At 32.7% G+C, this 24,394-nt stretch overlaps 1 long non-coding RNA gene across 1 annotated transcript in view; it reads left to right on the forward strand.

Annotated features, from left to right (window-relative positions):
- The first annotated feature begins 952 nt into the window (after nt 1-952).
- LOC119602162 overlaps nt 953-24,394 on the forward strand; it is a 126,580-nt gene continuing 103,138 nt past the window's right edge. The window contains exon 1 of the long non-coding RNA XR_005231311.1: nt 953-1,007. This is a non-coding gene — a long non-coding RNA (uncharacterized LOC119602162). The remainder of the gene's footprint in view (nt 1,008-24,394) is intronic.

Consider the following 24,394-nt stretch of genomic DNA (forward strand, 5'->3'; position numbering starts at 1 on the left):
ATTTATGTAAGTACATTTGTATTTGAATTTGCGTGAGTGTGTTTGTGTGGTTTTTTTTCCAAGCTCTTTTCACTCTACTAATGATTATTTATCCTTGAAAGTCACATGATTGTAAAGGGAGGCAGTAAATGAGTATGTGTACGTTTAAAATACATTCGTGCATAATGCACGAATAACAAATTTACACAAATAACAAGAACAAACACTAACGTTAAGACATAATATGCGGGGCATAACATTATGAGAGTAAGAATTTTACGAACTTTAACAGGAAACGGAAAGCTTTTTGTTTTATATTGTGTTTGTTAAAGAGAGAGAGAGTGACTTTTTGCTGTTAAAGAGTGGGAGCATAATAATAAACAACATTTAAATACATTTTTTGTACCGTTGCTTTGCTGTGAATGTGTTTTTGTTATTGCTTTTGTGTGTTTTGTTGTTTTTGCTAGTGTTAAAACTAATGTGCTGCTGCTGCCATTGCTTTTTGCTGCTCGTTTCGTGGCTGGTGTAACGTACAAGATGCTGCATTGCATGATTTTAGTATGAAATAGGACTCATTTAAAGACGGTACGAAAAGGTGTTAACTAAACTACACAAACACGTGCGCATCCTCTTCTATTACATTGAAAAAAAAATTGAAAATGAAAGCAAGAAAAAAAAATTTGAAATTATGATGAAAGTTGGAAAAAAATTTATAGAGAAAAATAAAAAAAAATTAAATTTGAAAGAAATTTAAAAGATTTAATAAAAAAAAAATAAATTAAAAATAAGAAAATATTTAAAGAAATTAAAAGGTGAAAGTTAAGATTCAAAAAAAGAAAGAATTAAAGCAAAAATTGTGAAAATTTTGTGTAATGTTAAATATTATTACGAAAGCCTTTAACAGAAAATATTATAACAACAACAATAACAAAAAGTGAAATTTTGTTTTTTGAAAAACAAGGAAAAACAAAAAAAAAAAAAAATATTAAAGTTTTAACGAAAGCAAAGAAAACAAGTTTAAAAACGAGGTATTAAAAGGAAAATCTGTTTTGAAAAGTGAAAATTATCAACTAAATCTTGTTTTTTTTTTCGTTGTTTGGTTGTGTGACAGAGTGTGTATGAGTGTGTGAGTGATTTTGTTTGGATTTTGCTATTTAAAAGCAACCTAATTTTACTTTTTCTATTTGCAAATTCTCTACTATAGAGTGTGTAAGAGTGTTTGTGTGTGAGTTAGAGTTATATTTTGTTGTTGTTTTTTTTTTAGATGGTTTCTTGTTGTTTTGGAGTAGAAATTATTTGTCTATGCTAAAAACGACGACAACGAGAAATATCTTCTTATGTAAGACTTAAAATGGAAAATTGCGTTATTTTGTTGTTGGCGTTTTTCTATTTTAGTTTCTTTACAGTTTTATTGGTGTTGTTATTGCTGTTGTTTGCTATTATTTGTAATTTTTTTTGTATGTCAAAGCAGTTTTGGATTTGTGCTGCTTTGACAATAACAACAATGTAACACGTATAAGTAATAACAACAATAATACTAACTTTTATAGTCCTTGCATAGCTGCTTTTTTAAAAGGTTTTTTTGCACAAATAACAAATTCTTTTAACAAAACTGAAAAAAAAACTTTCTTTAGAAAATTTACTATTTTACTTTATCTTCTAAAAAAATAAAACTAAAAGGACTAACTTTTTTCCTGTGATAATTTTCTGTTTGTGTTTTTAAATACACGGCCTGTATGTTGCCTTCCTAAGTTACAACAATTCAAGGAAACCAACAATTTTGAATTTCTATTACAATTGCAGTGAAATGTTTTCACTTACACAGACTCATAACTTTTCAAAAAATGTTCAGTTTTTTAGTTTGCTTAAAGCTAAGAAAATAAATAGTTAAATATATATTTTTTGTTAAATTTTTCAATTTCTACAACTTTCAATAAATACCTATACATACATACATACTTATGTATGTATGTTGTCTATGGTAAGAATAGTTTTGTGTTTGTGTGCTTGAGTGAGGGCAATTAAAAACACAGAAAATCTGTAAAAATATAGAATTGAAATGAAATAAAAAAAAAAATTACAATGAAAACCAAACCCCAACTGCTACAACAACAGCAGCAACAACATCTACACAAACAGCAAGAACATAATGAAAAACGAAAGTGTTGCAAAACTTTTTGATTGCAATTTGTCCATAAAGTTTGTGGCACGACCTCAGTTTTTGTGTTTGTGTATATATATGTATGTGTGTGTTTGAGAGTGTATTAATACATAACATAGTTTGCTAGTCTTAACCCCTTAAATGTCTAGAATATTAAGAAATATTTAAATTTAATTTTTATATTTTCCCTGAAAACTATAAGCTAAACTTTAGTTACAAGAAATTATTATGAAACTAACAGAAATTTAGTTGCTGTTAGTTTCATGTAGATTCATTAAACTTTAATAGACATTGAATTTGCATAATTAGTTTTTAAACATTTAATAATAATAGTAATATTAATTAATTTTTACTCAAAACTCTAAAGTTTTGATCTGGTTGCAAAACCATCTATATAGTAATTATAGCCAAAGACCTTAGTTTTTTTTAAATATTTAACTTTTGAATTCTCTGTTAAAATATAGTAAGAGCTGTAGGGTATCAAAGTAGGCCACCATGAAATCAAAAACTCTTTTGAATTTGACCACCTGTCAGGTAGTCCTTATCAAACATGGGGTGAGACTCAACAATGGCCCTTTGTGTCTTGCAGTAAATGTCCAAGTAGTAGAGCTATATAATTTCTGACCTTCGTGAGAAGGGTATATATACGTTTGTCATTCCACAATATAATTTTCCGATCTTATATATTCTTTATATATATTCTGGATCCTTATAGATAGCGGAGTCGATTAAGCGATGTCTGTCTGTTCTGTGTTGTGCGTCTGTCTGTCCGTCTGTCTGTCTGTCTGTCTGTCTGTCTGTCTGTCTGTCCGTCTGTGTGTCTGTCTGTCCGTCTGTGTGTCTGTTGAAATCAATTTTCTGAAGACCCCAGGTATCTACGGTATCCAAATCTATAAGAATTCTGTCAGATATACTTTCGAGAAGTTTCCTATTTAAAATCAGCAAAATCCATCTATAAATAACGGAGATATAAGAACACATCCAAGACAACATCAGAAAATTTCATAAAAAAATCAAATGTACCAGTTGAAGTATAACAAAGTACCAAAGAATTCCCTCTTATAGATTTTCATTCCATCATATATGACATATAGGATCATATGTCTGATTATATGTTTCTAGGATCAATATTGAAAAAAAATCAAAAAGTACCAGTTGAATACCAAAAAAGTACCAAAGAGCTCGCTTTTATAATTAATTCCATTTCATACTTTATCCATCCAAACATGACAACGCAACGTTGTCAACATTATATAGTGTTGCCGTACATATTTATATACTTTCACAACGGATGTTATTGAAAAATTATAAACTCTTTGTTGTCAATTTGGTACCAGGCGTGTATATATCCTTTTGCCTCTGTGTACAGATTTCCATTCACTGATTGTTTAATTTTATTTTTCTAGGTTCAATATTAAAAGAAACTCAAAAAGTACCAGAATAAAGAAAAAGTAAAAAAAGGTCCTCTTGATAGATTCTCATTTACTAAGTTCAATATTATCTAACACTAAAAAAGTACCAATTTAGAAACGAAAAAGGTACCAGAAAATACCATTTCATGGATTTTTATTCACTCAACAAACTGAAGTTTAATTAGATCTTCCTTGTTAGAGAATGAAAAAGTATCAAAAATTCCCTTTATAAGGATTCTAATTTACTCAAGACCCTGAATGTTTAGTTTCACGGTTAAAGATTCAATATTAAACTCAAAACGTAGCTATGGAAGAACGAAAAAGTACTAAAAATCTATTTTATAGAAAACTCAAAAAGTACCAATCGAAGGACGGAAAAGTACCAAAATTTCCCCTGTATAGATTACACAGGCCGACAAAATTTGAAAAAAATCGAAACGCTGAGACCATGTTATACTTTAAAGGATTCGAATCTGATCCCATAATTTCTCCATCACATCTGGAACTCGAGATATCGAAATTCGAAAAAATGCAATTTTTGGCCCTTTTAAGACGTTATAAAAGCGCCAAGACAACGTAATTTAAAAAATGTTGTATGCCATCTGACATATCTTTCTTCTACTTCGAGATGTCATCTGGTTATGGTTAAAATTAAAAAATATAAAAAATTTAGAAAGACCCATTTGCTTTGTTTTAAACGTTTTTAGAAATTCTAAAAAATACCTGCTTAGTATTAAATTTTCATGATTCTAAGTAGTATCAGCTAAGCGATGATAAATCAGTCACTCATTAACCCAACTGTTTTATTTATAAGATTCACAAAACAAAATTCTGTGAAAATTCTCACATTAAAATAAAATTATAAAAATAATGTAAAAAATTCACTTCAAGAATTTCATATGAAAATTTTCTCAAATTGCTTTTAATGATTCGTTGGAAAAAAGTCTACACACGTTTAAAATTCCTACAAAATTTTCAAGAAGCAGTGGCATATATATTTAAATCATATTAATCCCCCTCCTCCTAGAAAAAATCTCGTTAAATTTCAATTCATTATAAATAAAACTTTTTTTTGAAGGTCAAAACTGTTTTTCTAATAACTTTCAAGACAAACTTTTGTATTTTAAAATTCTTTACTTAAAATTACAAAAATAACAACTTACAAACTATTAAAGAAAACTAATAATAAACCAATAAATAACAAGTTAATTTAGTTTAAAACTTTATTTAAACACTCTGCATAGAGAGCGTGTTGAAACAAAATCAATGTTTAATGACAAAAAAAGAAAAGGGTTTGAAACAAACACATAAACGAACTTCATGACAAGTCAAATACAAAGGATGGTTTGTTAAGTAAAACGTCTAAAACGTGAGGGTACATGGTTGGGGATGTGAAAATAATGCAGAAAAAAAGTCTAATAAAGCTAAATTTGAAAAGTGTTTATTTTATTTTTATGGCTCCTTTAAACAAACAAAGTTAAATATTCAAACATTATATAATTAAATAAAATTGTTATAGGGAATGAAAGGGGAAAGAGTGCAAAATTAATGTGTCTTAAAGGCAGTATTTTAAATAAATTATAATAATGTTTCTCTATACTGCAGAACAGGCATGGAAAATTTTAATTTTTAAATGGTACTAAATTTTTCCCAAAAACAAGTACCTTTTTAGGATTAAAAGTACTTAACTTATTTTTGAAGTTTTTTTTATGAATCTGGTTAAGAGTAAATAAGTTAGTCTATTAACTAGTCTATGGACTAGTCTTTTGACTAACCTATGGACAGGTCTATATACAAGTCTATAGACTAGTCTATTGACTAGTCTATAGAGTAGACTATCTGTTGACTAGTACCTTTGTTAGGCTATTGACTAGTCAATCAAAATAACGACAAGTCTTTTGAGTAGTCTATCGATCAGTTTATTCACTACTCTATTGACTACTCTATCGACCAGTATATTGACTAGTCTATCGACTAGTCAACGCACTAGTCTATGTACTAGTCTATGTACTAGTCTATCGACTAGTCTATGCACTAGTCTATCGACTAGTATATGCACTAGTCTATTGACCAGTTCATTGATTAGTCTGTGCACTAGTCTATCGACCAGTCTATTGAATAGGCGCTTGACCAGTCTATCGACCAGTTCATTGATTAGTCTATCGACCAGTCTGTTGACTAGTCTACCGACCAGTTTATGCACTAATCTATCGATCAGTTTATTGACCAGTCTATTGACTACTCTACCGATCAGTCTGTTGACTAGTCTATCGACCAGTCTATTGAGTAGTCTACCCACCAATCTATTGACTAGTCTATCGATCAGTCCATTGACTAGTCTATGGACAAGTCTATTGACTAATTTATCGATCAATCTGTTGGCTAGTCTATCGACCAGTCTATTGACTGGTCTAACGATCAGTCTGTTGACTAGTCTAACGACCAGTATATTGACTGGTCTTTCGACAGTCTATTGATTAGTCTATCGACCAGTTCATTGATTAGTCTGTCGACCAGTCCATTTATCGACCAGTCTATGCCCTTGTCTATCGACCAGTCAATTGACTAGTCTTTCGACCAGTCTATTCATTAGTCTATTGACTAGTCTAACGTCCAGTCAGCTGATTAGTCTATCGACCAGTATATTTACCAATCTATCGACCAGTCTATTGACTAGTCTATCGATCAGTCTGTTGACTAGTCCACCAGTTTAATGACTAGTCCATCAACCAGTCTATTGATTAGTCTATCGAATAGTCTATTAACTGCTCTAACGACCTGTCTGTTGACTAGTCTATCGACCAGTCTATTGACTAGTCTAACGACCAGTCTATTTATTTAGTCTATCGACCAGTTCATTGACTACTCTATCGTCCAGTATTTGCAATAGTTTATCGACCAGTTCATCGAACAGTCTATCGACCAGTCTATCGACCAGTTCTAATGACCAGTTCATTGACTAGTCTATCGACCAGTTCATTGACCAGTCTATACATTAGTCTATCGACCGGTCTACTGACTAGGCTAACGACCAGTCTGCAGTCAAGTCTTACAATAAATCTATTGACTAGTATATTGACTACTCTGTTGACCCTGTTGACTAGTCTATTGTCCACTCTATGGATTAGTCTATCGATCAATCTATTGACTGTTAACTAGTCTGCTAACTAGTCAACTTTTTCTTTCTCTTGATGGACTTATCGACGGTCAAGCTAATAGACTAAAATACTTAATATATCTTGGGAGTACTGTGATATTTTTCGAAGTCAAAAAGTTCTAAAATAAGTAAAATAACACTCAATTTTCCATGCCTGCTGCAGAAGTAATGCTAAAAAACCATTAAAAAAAAGAATTGTATTAATTGCTGTGTTACTCTTCTTTTTACCCATTTAACACTTAATGTTAAATTAACACAGTAATTAAATTTGTTTTTACTTCTGCGTCTACCTTCACAAATACTTATTTAAGAGTTTTATTTTTTATTTAATTTTAATTTGAATTTTAACATTCATGGCACATTAATTTGCTTGAATTTAAGTTGAAAGCACACAAGTTCACCTAAACGTATGATTAATATTTTTGTCAACTGAAATGTATAATCATCATACGCCCTAATGAATACACTCACACATTTGGGTAGAGAATAAAAGGAAAAGTAGAGAAAAGCAAGTAGGAAATGTCACCTTTGTGTTGTATGTGAAAAAAAGTTTTGTTGCTTTCTTTCTTTTTGTTAAATTTACCACAATTTAAACGTAAATAGGATTTCCACTTTGATTAATTTGATCTCATAATTAATGGTTCAACTGTTGGGAGTTTGTGTGTGTTTAAAAAGTATAAGTACCAAATACTTTTTTTATTTATTTCTTAGAAAATATTTATTTTACGCCAAATTTAGTTTTACGCATAGTAACGCTTGTATAAAGAAGTTAACAATGTGTAGGGAAGCTTCTGAAGTGAATTTGTTAATTTCCGGTTTTTTGTAAGAGAAAATACTTAAAAATGTGAAAACTTAATAAATTTTTTAAATGTATACAACTAGTCTATTATATTTTTATACAAAAAATTTATCTTTTTTACACTTTTATACTAAAAACCAGTTTTATACTAAGCCGGTTTTTATACTAAAATACAATTGCTAATGAAAAAATCTGGCCACCCTTAATTGACTAAATAATTTAAAAATAATAATATTAAAATTATTTTTTGTTATTATTCAAATAATAATGCAATTATCTACAATGAAAATAAAGTTAATAATAAATGAAAACAAATTTCAAAAACGTTTTATTAACACAATTAATTAACAATATGAATGACAACATTTCGTTACATTTGTTATTGTTATTGTGTGTGTGTGTGTGTACAATAATGTTTACAATTGTGATTTTTTCCATGATTTTTTCTTTATTATTATTGAATTGTATTTTGTAGATATTTTGTTCGGTTGCTTTTGGTGGCTACAATTAAATTAGAATTTGTGTTTGAAATCTATTTTCAGACTTTTTATACAATTGTTGACAATTAATAATAATTATGGTGTATGAAAATTTTTGTTATTTTTGCTAAATAATTATTATCTTTTTCTACAATATTATAATTTAAATTGTTAATAATAATAATTAAGTTAATTGGTCGTGATAAAAAAAATAGATTTTTTAATGGGCTTTGGAAATCTAAGTGATTTATTAAAATTTAATTGATTGTAAAAGTCAATTAGCTTTTGAAAAAAAAAAAAAATGAAATATTTTGACGCATCTTATACTAAAATTCCTTTTAATACTAAAAAACATTCTTGTACTAAATACCGTTTTAAAATTCTATAGTTTTTATACTAAAAATTAGTTTTTATACTAAAAACCTGATTTTGTACTAAAAACTAGTTTTTATACTAAAAACTAGTTTTTATGCTAAAAACCTGATTTTGTTCTAAAAACGAGTTTTTTTACTAAAGACCACTTTTTATTGCTAAAGACCACATTTTGTACTAAAAACCAGTTTTTAAACTAGTTTGTATACTAAAAGCTGGTTTTTATACTAAAAATCTGTGTTATACTAAAACTATAAAAACTAATTTTTGTTGTAAAAACCAATATTTATACTAAAAACAAGTTTTTATACAAATTTTTATAATAAAAACCTGTTTTTAAAACCAAAAACTGGTGTTTAGACTAAAAACGAGTTTTTATACTAAAAACGAGTTTTTGTACCAAAATCGAGTTTTTGTACCAAAAACGAGTTTTTATACTAAAAACTAGTTTTTATACTAAAAACGAGTTTTTATACTAAAAACGAGTTTTTATATTAAAAACGAGTTTTTATACTAAAAACGAGTTTTTGTACTAAAAACGAGTTTTTATACTAAAAACCAGTTTTATACTAAAAACCAGTTTTTATACTAAAAACCAGTTTTTATACTAAAAACCAGTTTTTATACTAAAAACCAGTTTTTATACTAAAACCCAGTTTTTGTACTAAAAGCCAATCTATCGACCAGTCTATTGACTAGTCTATCGATTAGTCTGTTGACTAGTCTAACGACCAGTCTCTGACTAGTCTAATGACCAGTCTATTGATTATTCTATCGACCAGTCTATTTATTTAGTCTTTCGACCAGTTCATGGACTAGTCTATCGACCAGTTCATTGACCAGTCTATAGCCTAGTCTAACGATCAGTCTATTCACTAGTCTAATGGCCAGTTCATTGACTAGTCTATCGACCAGTTCATTGACCAGTTTATCGATCAGTCTATCGACCGGTCTACTGACTAGTCTAGTTTTTATACCAAAAACTACTTTTTATACCAAAAACTAGTTTTTATACCAAAAACTACTTTTTATACCAAAAACTAGTTTTTATACCAAAAACTAGTTTTTATACTAAAAACGTGTTTTTATACTACATACCAGTTTTTGTACTAAAAACCAGTTTTTGTACTAAAAAGGAGTTTTTATACTAAAAACCAGTTTTTATATTAAAAACGAGTTTATACTAAAAACGAGTTTTTATACTAAAAACGAGTTTTATACTAAAAACGAGTTTTATACTAAAAACGAGTTTTTGTACTAAAAACGAGTTGTTATACTAAAAACGAGTTATTTTTTTTACTAAAAACGAGTTTTTTTTACTATAACCGAGTTTTTATACTAAAACCCAGTTTTTATAATAAAAACCAGTTTTTGTACTAAAAACGAGTTTTTATGCGAGTTTTTATATTGAAAACTAATTTTTTATACTAAAAATCGTTCTTTATAGTAAAATGCTGTTTTTATACTAAAAAAGTTATTCAATTAATTTATAAAACTTTATTCTCTTTTTGTTCCTTTACCTTGTTTTCCCATCAATTACTATTGCAATTTTTCCAGCCATTTACATACATATGTATTTCTCTGACAATCATCAAAGCACTTTTGCAAGTTCTTTCCTTTATTTGAAATAGAGAGATTGCGAGTGACAGACATACATACATATGTACATACCTTTATTAATACATTTAATATTAAACATTTCAACCAGCATACAGTTTTCAATCATACTTCTGTTTTATTATTATTATTTTTTATTTATGAACATATTTATTTTCAACGAACAAAACGAACAAATTCCTTTCATCAGGTTCTTTTGAAAATTAAATTCTCTACAAAATGTTTTGTTTATATTTAATATTGTTGCTGTTTTTTTTCGTTTTGCTTTTTTTATTATTGTTGTGATTGTTGTCGTTGTTCTTGTGATTGTAACACATACAAAGTACTCGCACTCTCATAAATGTACTCGTCTGTCTGATGAGCACTAAAACACTCAAACACGTGTAAAAACAAACGAAGAGTAGAAGTGGGTTTTGTGTATGTGCGAGTACGTATGATTAATATTAACTTTTGATTGTAACACTCATACGCCAGAGTGCACTTGATTAACTCTACACTCAAACACACTCATATTTGTATAGTTCTTTTTTTCTATTTGTGCGTTGTCGATATGATTTATTTTTAATTTATTTAATTTTATTTTTTGTTTACATTTTGTTTTGTTTTTATAACAATTAATTGTGTGTTTGTGTTTAGTTGTGATTGTTGTTTCAACAATAACAACATTTAAAGTAGAGAATTGTTGTTAATTTTATTTTAATTAAAAACTATTTAACTTTCATTTATTGACATTTTACGTGTAACATCAGTGGCTGTGTGTAGTAAAGCGTTAAATAAATGTTTGTAAGTTAATGAAAATTGAAAAGTTTTGTGAAGTTTTTCATTTACTTTTGATGCAAGAGTTGCTAGTAAATATTTAGAAAGTTGTTGAAACAAAAATCTGAAAAATCTGGTTTGGTACGAAAAATCAGCTTTTGTTTTAAAAATAAGTTTTTAATTTAAAAAATGGTTTTGTATTACAAACTAGTTTTTATACTTAAAACTAGTTTTTATATTAAAAACCTGTTTTTATACTAAAAACCAGTTTTTTGGACTAAAACCAGTATTATATTAAAAACCAGTTTTTTGATAAAAAGCTTAAAACTAGTTTTTATATTAAAAACCTGTTTTTATACTAAAAACCAGTTTTTTGGACTAAAACCAGTATTACATTAAAAACCAGTTTTTTGATAAAAAGCTCGTTCTTATATTAAAAACTAGTATTTCACCAGTTTTTATACTAAAAAACAGATTTTATACTAAAAACCAGTTTTTATACTAAAAAACAGATTTTATACTGAAAACCATTTTTTATACTAAAACCAGTTTTATACTAAAAACCAGTTTTTATACTAAAAACCAGTTTTTATCCCAAAAACCAGTTTTTATACTAACCAGTTTTTATACTTAGAACCTGTTTTTATACTAAAAACCAGTTTTTATACTTTTATACTAAAAACCAGTTTTATACTGAAAACCATTTTTTATACTAAAACCAGTTTTATACTAAAACCAGTTTTATACTAAAAACCAGTTTTTTTTTACCAAAAACCAGTTTGTATACTAAAAACCAGTTTTTATAGTAAAAACTAGTTTTTATACTAGCTTTTATAATAAAAACCAGTTTTTATACTAAAAACCAGTTTTAATCTACAAACCAGTTTTTATACTAAAAACGAGTTTTTATACTAAAAAACAGTTTTTATACTGAAAACCAGTTTTTATACTAAAAACCAGTTTTTTGAGAAAAAACTCGTTTTCATACCAAAAACCAGTTTTTATACTTAAAAGCAATTTTTGTACTTAAAACTAGTTTTTATACTTAAAACTAGTTTTTATACTTAAAACTAGTTTTTATACTAAAAGCCAGCTTTTAAACTAAAAAACAGTTTTTTAACTAAAACCGAGTTTTTAACTAAAAACCCGTTTTAGACTCAAACTCTGTTTTTCTACAAAAAAACTATTTTTAAACTAAAAAACTGTATTATACTAAAAACCAGTTTTATACTAAAAACCAGTTTTTTTACTTTAAACTCGTTTTCATACTAAAAACTGGTTCTTATTATATTTGAAACCTGTTTCTATACTGAAAACCAGCTTTTTCTGTTTATATCTTAAAGTTGTTTCTCTTCTCTTCCTCTGATTTTTTCTCTCTTGCCATCACATGTGCCCAATTGTAAAAAAAATTTCTTTATTGGAGGTTTTGTCTCAACATTTTGCGATTTTAATACAATATTTCTTTTAATATGTGCCTGCAACAACTTGCCAATGCCTGATATTGTAAGCCAACAGCTGGATCTTTATATTGACAATCGTTGTTTTTATGCAAATTTTATGCATAAGAAAATGGAAAATGAAGAAACAACAGCAAAAAATAATAATAAATTTTTGCAATATTTTCAATATACCACAGCAACACCCACACCCTTCGCCTTGCAAAACCATAAAGACAGACAAATACAAACAACCTCATCAAATCCACTAGCCTGGCTTTTAAAACAATCAACCAACCACAAACACCATTTACTGCTACTATTTGAGGCAACACCACATCACATGCATCTCTAGCCACCATCTCCTGTACCACCATCATCAGCACCATCTACCACAGATCATCATTCACGAACAGTGAATGTCTGCGGGTGATTTCATACGTTGTTCTTTTTCCGTTTTTTGCGTCTTTTTTTTTTAAGAAAGTGATTTTTTAAGTATAAATTTCACATATGACTACAAAAACAATAAACCCAAGAAAATTCTTAAAAATAAACGTAAATAAATAACTATGAATGAGCAACAAAAAGGCCAGAGAGACTGCATAAATTTATTTAACTTATAAAAGCCAAAAACGATTAAACGGAGATTTTTCTTAAAATGGTTTAAAATAAAACTACTTAAGAATATCCGGCAAGAAAAACACTAAAACATTCATGAAATTCCTGGAAAATCTTTAATATTTTAAGTACTAAATTCATTTTCACACTGTGCACTTACGGTTGATAAAATTTCTGAGAAAAGTCTTATTTGAAACACTTTTGCCTTTTAATTCTTGTGTATTTTACACATAATCAGTTTAACAAAAGACAATTAGTTGCCTCTTTTGATGCCTTAAGCCCTGTTTTCTTAAATAGATTTTAAAATAATATTATTTTAGTTTAGTTTAACTGATTAAAATATACAAAGAATTAAATTAGACATTTCAAAGATATTTAATTAAAATACAAAAATAATAGATAATAAGATTTAATACTGAATAAAAGTCTATTCATAACATTCTTTGTATTTGTCAAATTATGTTTTAAATTACTAAATAATATTTGTGAAAAATAACTGCAAATATTCTAGATATAGGATGTTACTTTATTAGATTTGTACGAAGATTTCTTTTAATTCAGTAGTTCTAGTTCAGTTCTAGTTCAGTTCTAGTTCAGTTCTAGTTCAGTTCTAGTTCAGTTCTAGTTCAGTTCTAGTTCAGTTCTAGTTCAGTTCTAGTTCAGTTCTAGTTCAGTTCTAGTTCAGTTCTAGTTCAGTTCTAGTTCAGTTCTAGTTCAGTTCTAGTTCAGTTCTAGTTCAGTTCTAGTTCAGTTCTAGTTCAGTTCTAGTTCAGTTCTAGTTCAGTTCTAGTTCAGTTCTAGTTCAGTTCTAGTTCAGTTCTAGTTCAGTTCTAGTTCAGTTCTAGTTCAGTTCTAGTTCAGTTCAGTTCTAGTTCAGTTCTAGTTCAGTTCTAGTTCAGTTCTAGTTCAGTTCTAGTTCAGTTCTAGTTCAGTTCTAGTTCAGTTCTAGTTCAGTTCTAGTTCAGTTTCTAGTTTCTAGTTCAGTTCTAGTTCAGTTCTAGTTCAGTTCTAGTTCAGTTCTAGTTCAGTTCTAGTTCAGTTCTAGTTCAGTTCTAGTTCAGTTCTAGTTCAGTTCTAGTTCAGTTCAGTAGTTCAGTTCTAGTTCAGTTCTAGTTCAGTTCTAGTTCAGTTCTAGTTCCGTTCTAGTTCAGTTCAGTAGTTCTAGTCAGTTCTAGTTCAGTTCTAGTTCAGTTCTAGTTCAGTCTAGTTCAGTTCTAGTTCAGTTCTAGTTCAGTTCTAGTTCAGTTCTAGTTCAGTTCTAGTTCAGTTCTAGTTCAGTTCTAGTTCAGTTCTAGTTCAGTTCTAGTTCAGTTCTAGTTCAGTTCTAGTTCAGTTCTAGTTCAGTTCTAGTTCAGTTCTAGTTCAGTTCTAGTTCAGTTCTAGTTCAGTTCTAGTTCAGTTCTAGTTCAGTTCTAGTTCAGTTCTAGTTCAGTTCTAGTTCAGTTCTAGTTCAGTTCTAGTTCAGTTCTAGTTCAGTTCTAGTTCAGTTCTCGTTCAGTTCTAGTTCAGTTCTAGTTCAGTTCTAGTTCAGTTCTAGTTCAGTTCTGTTCAGTTCAGTTCTAGTTCAGTTCTAGTTCAGTTCTAGTCAGTTCTAGTTCAGTTCTAGTTCAGTTCTAGTTTCAGTTCTAGTTCAGTTCTAGTTCAGTTCTAGTTCAGTTCTAGTTCAGTTCTAGTTCAGTTCTAGTTCAGTTCTAGTTCAGTTCTTCAGTTAGTTCGTTCTAGTTCAGTTTCTAGTTCAGTTCTAGTTCAGTTCTAGTCAGTTCTAGTTCAGTTTCTAGTTCAGTTCTAGTTCAGTTCTAGTTCAGTTCTAGTTCATTCTGTTCAGTTCTAGTTCAGTTCTAGTTCAGTTCTAGTTCAGTTCTAGTTCAGTTCTAGTTCAGTTCTAGTTCAGTTCTAGTTCAGTTCTAGTTTCAGTTCTAGTTCAGTTCTAGTTCAGTTTCTAGTCAGTTCTAGTTCAGTTCTAGTTCAGTTCTAGTTCAGTTCTAGTTCAGTTCTAGTTCAGTTCTAGTTCAGTTCTAGTTCAGTTCTAGTTCAGTTCTAGTTCAGTTCTAGTTCAGTTCTAGTTCAGTTCTAGTTCAGTTCTAGTTCAGTTCTAGTTCAGTTCTAGTTCAGTTCTAGTTCAGTTCTAGTTCAGTTCTAGTTCAGTTCTAGTTCAGTTCTAGTTCAGTTCTAGTTCAGTTTCTAGTTCAGTTCTAGTTCAGTTCTAGTTCAGTTTCTAGTTCAGTTCTAGTTCAGTTCTAGTTCAGTTCTAGTCAGTTCTAGTTCAGTTCTAGTTCAGTTCTAGTTCAGTCTAGTTCAGTTCTAGTTCAGTTCTAGTTCAGTTCTAGTTCAGTTCTAGTTCAGTTCTAGTTCAGTTCTAGTTCAGTTCTAGTTCAGTTCTAGTTCAGTTCTAGTTCAGTTCAAGTTCAGTTCTAGTTCAGTTCTAGTTCAGTTCTAGTTCAGTTCAGTTCTAGTTCAGTTCTAGTTCAGTTCTAGTTCAGTTCTAGTTCTAGTTCTAGTTCCTAGTTTATGTTACTGATAATACTTTCTTATTTACTGTAGCGCCTAAAATTTAGCAACTAAAAATATAATTCTCGGGGGAGTTTTCCAGATTTTTCCTACCGAGCGCGTCCCCGGGTGGCGGATAGGGGGTGGTGATGGACCATCTGTCCTCTCCCAGCTTTAATTTCACTTAAGCTGAGGGAGGGCAGATTGTCCACCACCTGGGAATATTATATTCCCCGCGGACCAAAAAACTGGAAAAAAAAAAAAAAAAAACAAATATGGAAAATAAAAATAAAAAGATAAAAGTTACGGTGCAGGGCCTAAATAACCCAGTACCGGCGGCAAGTGTTGATCTACTCGCGAGTCACGTGTCGTCGTCATCCTGCAATCGTGAGCAGAATACTACTACGGAGGTGGGTACCTTGGCCTCCGTGGCGGACAATGCGTCAAGTGTACAGCATGCCGCTGGCAAAAATATAGGGGTGAAAGAGAAGGATGTACTCGGAGAGAGCTCTAAGCTACCTCAGCCTTTAAATATAGGTGAGGGTTCCGACTCTGAATCTTCAGATGATAATAATAATAATACCATTATAGCAAATCCCAAAAAGGATGAAGTAGAGCAAATGGTGAAAGAGGTGAGTGATAGCATAGCTAAACTACCTATTACTAAGAAAAGACTTTCTGGAGCACAGAGGAGGAAGTTGAAAAAGATGCTTCAGGAAATCATAGTTAGTCAATCCCACGACACTCCAAAGGAATCGGACTCTCTCACAAGATCTGAGGCAAAAAGGATCAGGTCACCCGAGGAGTTGACAACTGAGAATAAGCCTAAGAAGAAAAAGAGCTCCCCGTCTTCTAATACACAGTCGAAGCCAAGCCATACTTCACTCAAAGGAATCTCAAGTGAGAATCCTGCGAGTAAGGGTGACAACGCCAAGCCAGATATTCCGAAGACGAACACGTCGGCGAAATCAACCTCGAAGGTAAGGGAATCTCAAAAGAAGCCCCGAAAAACGAGGAAGGAGAAGCTAGACGGAGGAAAAGGTAAAGAGCCGCCATCTTACGCCAAAGTTGCCAGAAGTAGGCACCGGGACGATCTCTGCTATGCAGTTTACGATGCCGGTAATCCGACAGGCAAAATTCCAATAGACCAACAGAGTAAAATAGAAGACCTGGTCAACAATAAGATAGTGGACCATGCAATAGCTTCAAAGGGCAAACAACCAATAGAGAGCGAGAGCTGCGAGTTCAGCATGGGCGTGATGTTGATGAGGTTGGCATCTCACCAATGTGTTAGCACCCTAAAGAACTTGGTGGAAAGTATCCCTCCTCCCTGGGACGGCGCTAGGCTGGGACTGGCAAAGAAGAGCGAGCTTCCGGTGCTCCTAAAGTCCACTGTCTACATAAAAGGATGGGGCAGTAAACTGGCTAATGAACGTATACTGGAAATTCTTGGAGGTCAAAATGCTGAGCTGGCCGTGGAAAAATGGGATGTCTTTTACAGGAAAGAAGAACCTGAGGGAACTTTATTTGTAATAGGTATCGACCAGAAATCCATGGCTAGTCTTGCCAAGAATAAAGGTAGGGCTTACTTCGCCTCTAAATCTGTCATATTCAAAATTGGGAAGGTGCCGATTGGAAGGGCTGTTACAACAAGCCTCGAAAAGGACACTAAAAAACCTAAGACCACAGTATCCACTACTGATAACGTTGAGGAGTCAAATCCTAAAATCGAGGAATTTACCATTAACTCGCCAGGAGAAAGTGTAGTTGCCCTTTCCAAAATTGGGAAGGCGCCGATTGAAAGGGCTGTCAAAACCGGCCCCGACAAGGACACTAAAACACCTAAGACAGTACCCAAAGCATCATTAGCAAGTACTAGCAATGTTGAGGAGTCAAATCCTAAAAGCGAGGAGGAAATCACTCACCCGCCAGAAGACAGAACAGCAATGCTCTCCAGAATTGGGAATGTGTCTATTAAAAATACTGCTATTCCTATGCCTGATAAGGACACCGCAGTGCCATCAACAGTACTCACTGCATTAATAGCCACTTCAGGCTATCCGGAGGAGTCAAATCCAAAGAGCGAGGAGATGACCACCAACTCGCTGGAAGACAGTTTAATGGATGACCATGATTGAGGTTATCCAAATAAACCTCCATCGGAGCGAGACAGCTACCAACGCTCTGATGGCTAAAATCAACACAGGTAAAATACATATAGCTTTAATCCAGGAACCTTGGACGATTCGCAACAAGGTTTCTGGATTAAATCACGTAAATTTCCAACTTTTCTACGCTGATACAGGATCTCGCCCGAGAACATGTATCTTATGTCACAAGAACTTATGTTTTCTCCTCTCAACAGGATTATCAACATCGGATGCAACGGTGCTGAAGCAAGGTCGAGGCAACATATACCTTGCATCTATTTACCTGCCTTTCGATTCTCCGACCCTACCACCAACGTCGGATCTGATGAAACTGGTTGAAGAGGCACAAAGGAAAAATAAGAAAATTGTAATAGGTTGTGATGCCAACTCGCATCATGTAGCTTGGGGTAGTACAAACACCAATCGCAGGGGACAAGCCCTCATGGATTTCTTTAATACTAAAGACTTGATAACATTGAACTTAGGTAATAAAGCTACCTTCGTCAATAGAATCAGAGAAGAAGTATTAGATATAACTATATGTTCAGAAGAGCTTATAAACGAAATTCAGGATTGGAGAGTTTCGGACGAGCACTCCTTTTCTGATCATCGGTACATAAGATTCAAAATACTAAGGCCACCACCAAAGCCGATAAAGTTTCGGAATAAGTCTAAAACTAATTGGACAATGTTCGGGGCCTTACTAAAGAACCGTTTAGGTCAGGACACTTTTCAATGTCGAAATAAAGAGGATATAGATGCCAAAGTGGAAACGTTCACAAGTGCCCTGGTTGAATCGTTCGAGGACAGCTGCCCTCTGCGAGAGCGGAGATCTGCCCAGGAAAAACCCTGGGTAACTGGGGAGATCCGGAACCTTGGGAAGACTCTTAGCAAACTATTTAACCGGGCACGGCGTAAAAAGACCGCAGTATACTGGGATGAGTATCGTAATAAACTTGGTGAATATAAGAAAATCGTTCGAAGAGCCAAACGAGACTCCTGGAAACTTTTCTGTGAACAGGTAGATAGCGTAAATGAGGTATCGAAGATAAAAAAATTCCTATCCAAAACTCATGTCCAACCAGAATCTATGATCGATGACACGGGCAGGAGGCTTGAGGATATGGAGGAGACAATGAAACTCCTAATGGATTCTCATTTCCCACCCGGTATATCGAATAACATAGATGAACCGATATTGGAGGAAGGGGAGGGTAACACGGAAATAGTTATTACAACTGACATGGTTAAAGGGGCAATCAAGAGCTTTGCTCCCTATAAAGCTGCAGGGCCGGATGGAATTTTCCCGGCACTTTTGCAGATGGAGGCGGGACTGGTTTCCGTACATCTGTCACAGATATTCACTGCATGCTTAAAATTGGCATATACCCCAGTTAAATGGCAGGATGCAAGGGTAATATTTATACCCAAACCAGGGAAACCTAGCTATGCGACACCTAAGTCCTATCGACCGATAAGTCTTACGTCCTTCCTACTTAAAACCTTGGAACGGATAGTCGATAGCATGGTTAAAAGCAGCATACCATACAATGACCTTAAATATAAGCAGCATGCTTATGTAAAGGGACGATCGGTGGAGACCGCTTTAAATGAAGTTGTCCACTACATAAGTGAATCTTTCGATAGCAAACTGTATACACTGGCAGTATGCATTGACATCGAAGGCGCTTTCAATAACGTGCACACTGATACCCTTATCCAATCCCTAGACCAGTTTTATGTTGACCGGGTGCTCCGTAACTGGATCAACTACATGCTAAGGAACAGATGGATAAGCTGCGAGATGTACGATATAACTATCAGGAAAAAGGTATTTCGCGGTATACCACAGGGTGGCATTTTGTCACCTTTACTCTGGGTCACCACGATTAATAGCCTCCTAAGGACCCTAACCGAGAAAGGACTTAGACCTGTCTGCTATGCAGACGATGTCGTAATACTTTTAAAGGGAAAGGATCCAAATTACTTGTGTAGAAGAGCTGAGGAGGCTCTGAATACGGCCTTGAGCTGGGCTCAACCGAGAGGCCTCAATGTTAACCCGGCGAAGACGGAAATCTGTCTTTTCACAAGAAAGACAAAAATTTCTACATATACTGAACCTTGCTTCTTGGGCAAGAAGATACCGGTGACAGACAAAGTTAAGTACTTAGGTGTAATACTTGACCGGAAATTAAAATGGAGACACCACATAGAGGATAGGATCAACAAGGCACATCGGTGCTGGGCGATATGTAGGAGAACCATAGGCATGAAATGGGGTCTTAGTCCTACTATGACAAATTGGCTTTATAAAAGTGTAATTAGACCAATTCTAGCTTATGCTTCAATAATCTGGTGGACTGCTTTGGACAAAAAGTGTAATATCAAACTACTACAGGGAGTTCAGCGTACATGCTGCTTGGGTATAAGTGGTGCCATGTGTACTACTTCAACCAAGGCTCTGGAAACGTTGCTAGATATTCCACCCATTGAAACATATATAAGATATGAGGCGGCGCTTACAGCCGAACGGCTCTTTACTTTAGGCGAACTGGCCAAAAACGGTTATAGGACACGTCATCAATGTATACTGGACACATTGGAAGGTTATACACATTCATCGGACGTGCCTGATCGCATACCAGACACTGAATATGTCGGAAACTTTGAAACGCTAATCCCAGATAGAATGTCTTGGTCAAGCGGAACATTAGAGCAAATACCAGTAGGAATCCGTTGCTACACGGATGGCTCTAAATTAGGGGACAAAGTGGGTCTGGGGTTCTATATTGAAGACCCAGAAACAGAAATATACCACCGTTTACCTAATCATAACACAAGCTTCCAGGCAGAAGTACGAGCAATAACGGAATGTGTAAATTGGATTAGAATAAATATGGCGCCCACAGGGCTTAATATATTTACCGACAGCCAGAAGGCAATTTGTGCGATATCAGGTGATAGAATTAAATCTAAGACCGTATTGGATTGTAAGAAAGCTTTAACTGAATACTCTCCCAGAGGTAAGGTTCACATCATATGGGTACCAGGCCACTCGGGAGTAATCGGCAACGAAAGGGCGAATGTAATAGCTTTAAAGGGAAGGGAGCTCGATGTAGTTAACCTGACAAACGCAAAACCATTCGACGCAACAAAAGCTGAATTAAAAATATGGATGAGAGAATCCCATAAGGCCTCTTGGAATAATGAAACGGTGGGTAGAACCACAAAGATTCTATGGGGTGACCCTGATGAGAGCAAGACGAGAAATCTTCTCAAAATGAGCAAGTCTGAGGTTAGTATGATGGTACGTATTCTCAGTGGACACACAGGATTACGAGCACATCTATACAAAATTGGACGTGCGAATTCAGACGAATGTAGAGCATGTGGAGAGGACAGTGAAACTCTGGAGCACTTTCTTTGCCATTGTCAGGCATTCGTCGAAGTTAGATCCAAGTATCTTGGAAGTGATGTTATTCCAGAAATAACATTCTTAACCAACACCGATTGGAAGATTCTTAGGAATTACGTCCAGGAAACTGAGTTTCTGAACATGGAAAAATAATACATTCAGTGAACAATTTTTTTTTTTTTTTTTTTTTTTTTTTTTTTTTTCTTGAATTGGAGCGCACAACAGGCCCGATAGTGGCCTAGGTGTATTTCTTCGGATTTGATGTAGTATACATCCTCCTATCAACCTACCTACCTACCTAAAAATATAATTCTACAATCTAAATGTGAAAATTTATACGTAAGCAAAGCTATTTTTAAAAACAAACGTAACGTGAACTTTCATAATCACACTCTCACGTAAATACTCACATGCGCTCACTCATACATAAAGTCAAAGCTAAAAGTCAATTAAAACGGGTAGCATTGTTAGACAACAAAAGCAACAACTTGGAATCAGCAAAATATGTAGAAACACAGAAAATGTGTGATGGGAAAAAAATAATAAAAAACAACAAAAAATTTCAATGTAAAACGACATTGTTGCAAAAATTTGTTGACTGAGTGACTGACTGGCTGCTCTTGAAAATTAACAAACGCACAGAGAAAGACACTTTCGAACACACATTCGCACACGTACTGGTTGGTATACACTGATTGAGTGTAGGAAGCTCGAAGGATGCGTATGTATGTACATATGTGTAATTGTAAGAATGTTAGTCCTAGAGCAACAACAATATAGTGCTGTAGTGAAAATTATCACACGTTTGAATAAACGAGGAAAAATTAGATGACAACAACAACGCCGGACTGACTCATTATGTTCTTTGTTAATTCTTGTTCGTCGTTGTAATAGTTTTTGTTGTTGTCATCGTCGATGTTGATGATTTTGTTGCTGTTTGTTTTTGTTTTAGCCATTGTTGTCGTTTATGTTTTACTCGGCAAAAGGACACGTAAACAGTGCATAAATACTCTCATACACACACGCACGTATTCTCTCTTAGCCACTAACGTTCATACAGTTGAGTTTATAACACCAGCAAGCAACAACAATTCATACCAATACATTTTAACACTTACACACAAACACACACACACACACATTGTTTGCATGAACAAGATAGTTAAAGCTAAACAGTATGTGTTCACCAAAGAGGTCTGGGAGAGAAGCTATGAATGAGGTTGTTGGTAGGATAGAGATATAAAAAATTAACCTTAAAATGTTTCCAAGGGAAATCAAAAACATAAATTATGTTTTTGTGTTAAAGTCAAGGATTATCGTTGTTTATTTTTTTGTGTTTTATATTTATATATAAAGTTTTTTGTTTTTGTTTTTTTGTTACGCTAGACCAGCTAAAATCACGTACTACTCATACACATACAATATACGAATTAAATATATACAAACATACACTAGAGACACTATGTTACATGTAAATAATAATCTGTTGTTGTGTTAGATTTATAATAAAAAATATTCAGAGGAAAGAAATATGTATATTGTTTAATACATACACAAATAAGTATTGAAATAAAAATCGACTTATAAAATGTATTTTACATATAAATATTAGAACAAGCTCGATTTTACACAAAACAAAAATAAAATTTCAGAGTGTCTGTAGACTATTTTGGAATAAGTCTCGTAAGTTTTTTGATTTTCTATTAAACTTATCAGGAATCATATCGGTCACGTCTGTTGCTTAAAAAAATCAAAAAATTTTGATTTTTTATGGGCCGGTCTAATCTTCACATGTTTGCATATAGAAACTTTATATAGTTTTATTAAGTGTTATAGCAACAACTACCACATATAACAGCAACAAGAATGACATTTATATACAAAAATAAAAGCTTTAAACAAAAACAACATTAAATAGACCACAATTTACACTAGTCGACAAGAAAATTAAAATTTTTTCCCCATTTACTTTATTTTTATTTTGTTGTATTCTTAAAGAGTTAAAAGCTTATAATTAAAAAAATTAATCTTTTATAAAGCCAAAGAAAAAAATAAAAAAAAACTAAATAAATATAACTTTTTACCATTACGAAATACAAGTTTTAATCATAAAAAAACTTATTATTTATTAAAAATGTTCCATTCCAACAAAAACTAACACCAATTTCCAAATGCAAGGATTTCCTTAATGAATTATTTTGTAGTTACACGAAAACTAGAACCAGAACTAAACTATAACTGAACTATAACTCAACTATAACTCAACTAAAACTGAACTAAAACTAAACTAGAACTGAACTAGAACTGAACTAGAACTGAACTAGAACTGAACTAGAACTGAACTAGAACTGAACTAGAACTGAACTAGAACTGAACTAGAACTGAACTAGAACTGAACTAGAACTGAACTAGAACTGAACTAGAACTGAACTAGAACTGAACTAGAACTGAACTAGAACTGAACTAGAACTGAACTAGAACTGAACTAGAACTGAACTAGAACTGAACTAGAACTGAACTAGAACTGAACTAGAACTGAACTAGAACTGAAACTAGAACTGAACTAGAACTGAACTAGAACTGAACTAGAACTGAACTAGAACTGAACGAGAACTGAACTAGAACTGAACTAGAACTGAACTAGAACTGAACTAGAACTGAACTAGAACTGAACTAGAACTGAACTAGAACTGAACTAGAACTGAACTAGAACTGAACTAGAACTGAACTAGAACTGAACTAGAACTGAACTAGAACTGAACTAGAACTGAACTAGAACTGAACTAGAACTGAACTAGAACTGAACTAGAACTGAACTAGAACTGAACTAGACTGAACTAGAAACTGAACTAGAACTGAACTAGAACTGAACTAGAACTGAACTAGAACTGAACTAGACTGAACTAGAACTGAACTAGAACTGAACTAGAAAACTAGAACTGAACTAGAACTGAACTAGAACTGAACTAGAACTGAACTAGAACTGAACTAGAACTGAACTGAGAACTGAACTAGAACTGAACTAGAACTGAACTAGAACTGAACTAGAACTGAACTAGAACTGAACTAGAACTGAACTAGAACTGAACTAGAACTGAACTAGAACTGAACTAGAACTGAACTAGAACTGAACTAGAACCTGAACTAGAACTGAACTAGAACTGAACTAGAACTGAACTAGAACTGAACTAGAACTGAACTAGAACTGAACTATAACTGAACTAGAACTGAACTAGAACTGAACTAGAACTGAACTAGAACTGAACTAGAACTGAACTAGAACTGAACTAGAACTGAACTAGAACTGAACTAGAACTGAACTAGAACTGAACTAGAACTGAACTAGAACTGAACTAGAAACTGAACTAGAACTGAACTAGAACTGAACTAGAACTGAACTAGAACTGAACTAGAACTGAACTAGAACTGAACTAGAACTGAACTAGAACTGAACTAGAACTGAACTAGAACTGAACTAGAACTGAACTAGAACTGAACTAGAACTGAACTAGAACTGAACTAGAACTGAACTAGAACTGAACTAGAACTGAACTAG

The sequence above is a fragment of the Lucilia sericata genome, unplaced genomic scaffold (genome assembly GCF_015586225.1).
Source record: "Lucilia sericata isolate MDLA Ls3-8-SP2 unplaced genomic scaffold, ASM1558622v1 Contig000212F_arrow, whole genome shotgun sequence".
Lineage (NCBI taxonomy): Eukaryota > Metazoa > Arthropoda > Insecta > Diptera > Calliphoridae > Lucilia > Lucilia sericata.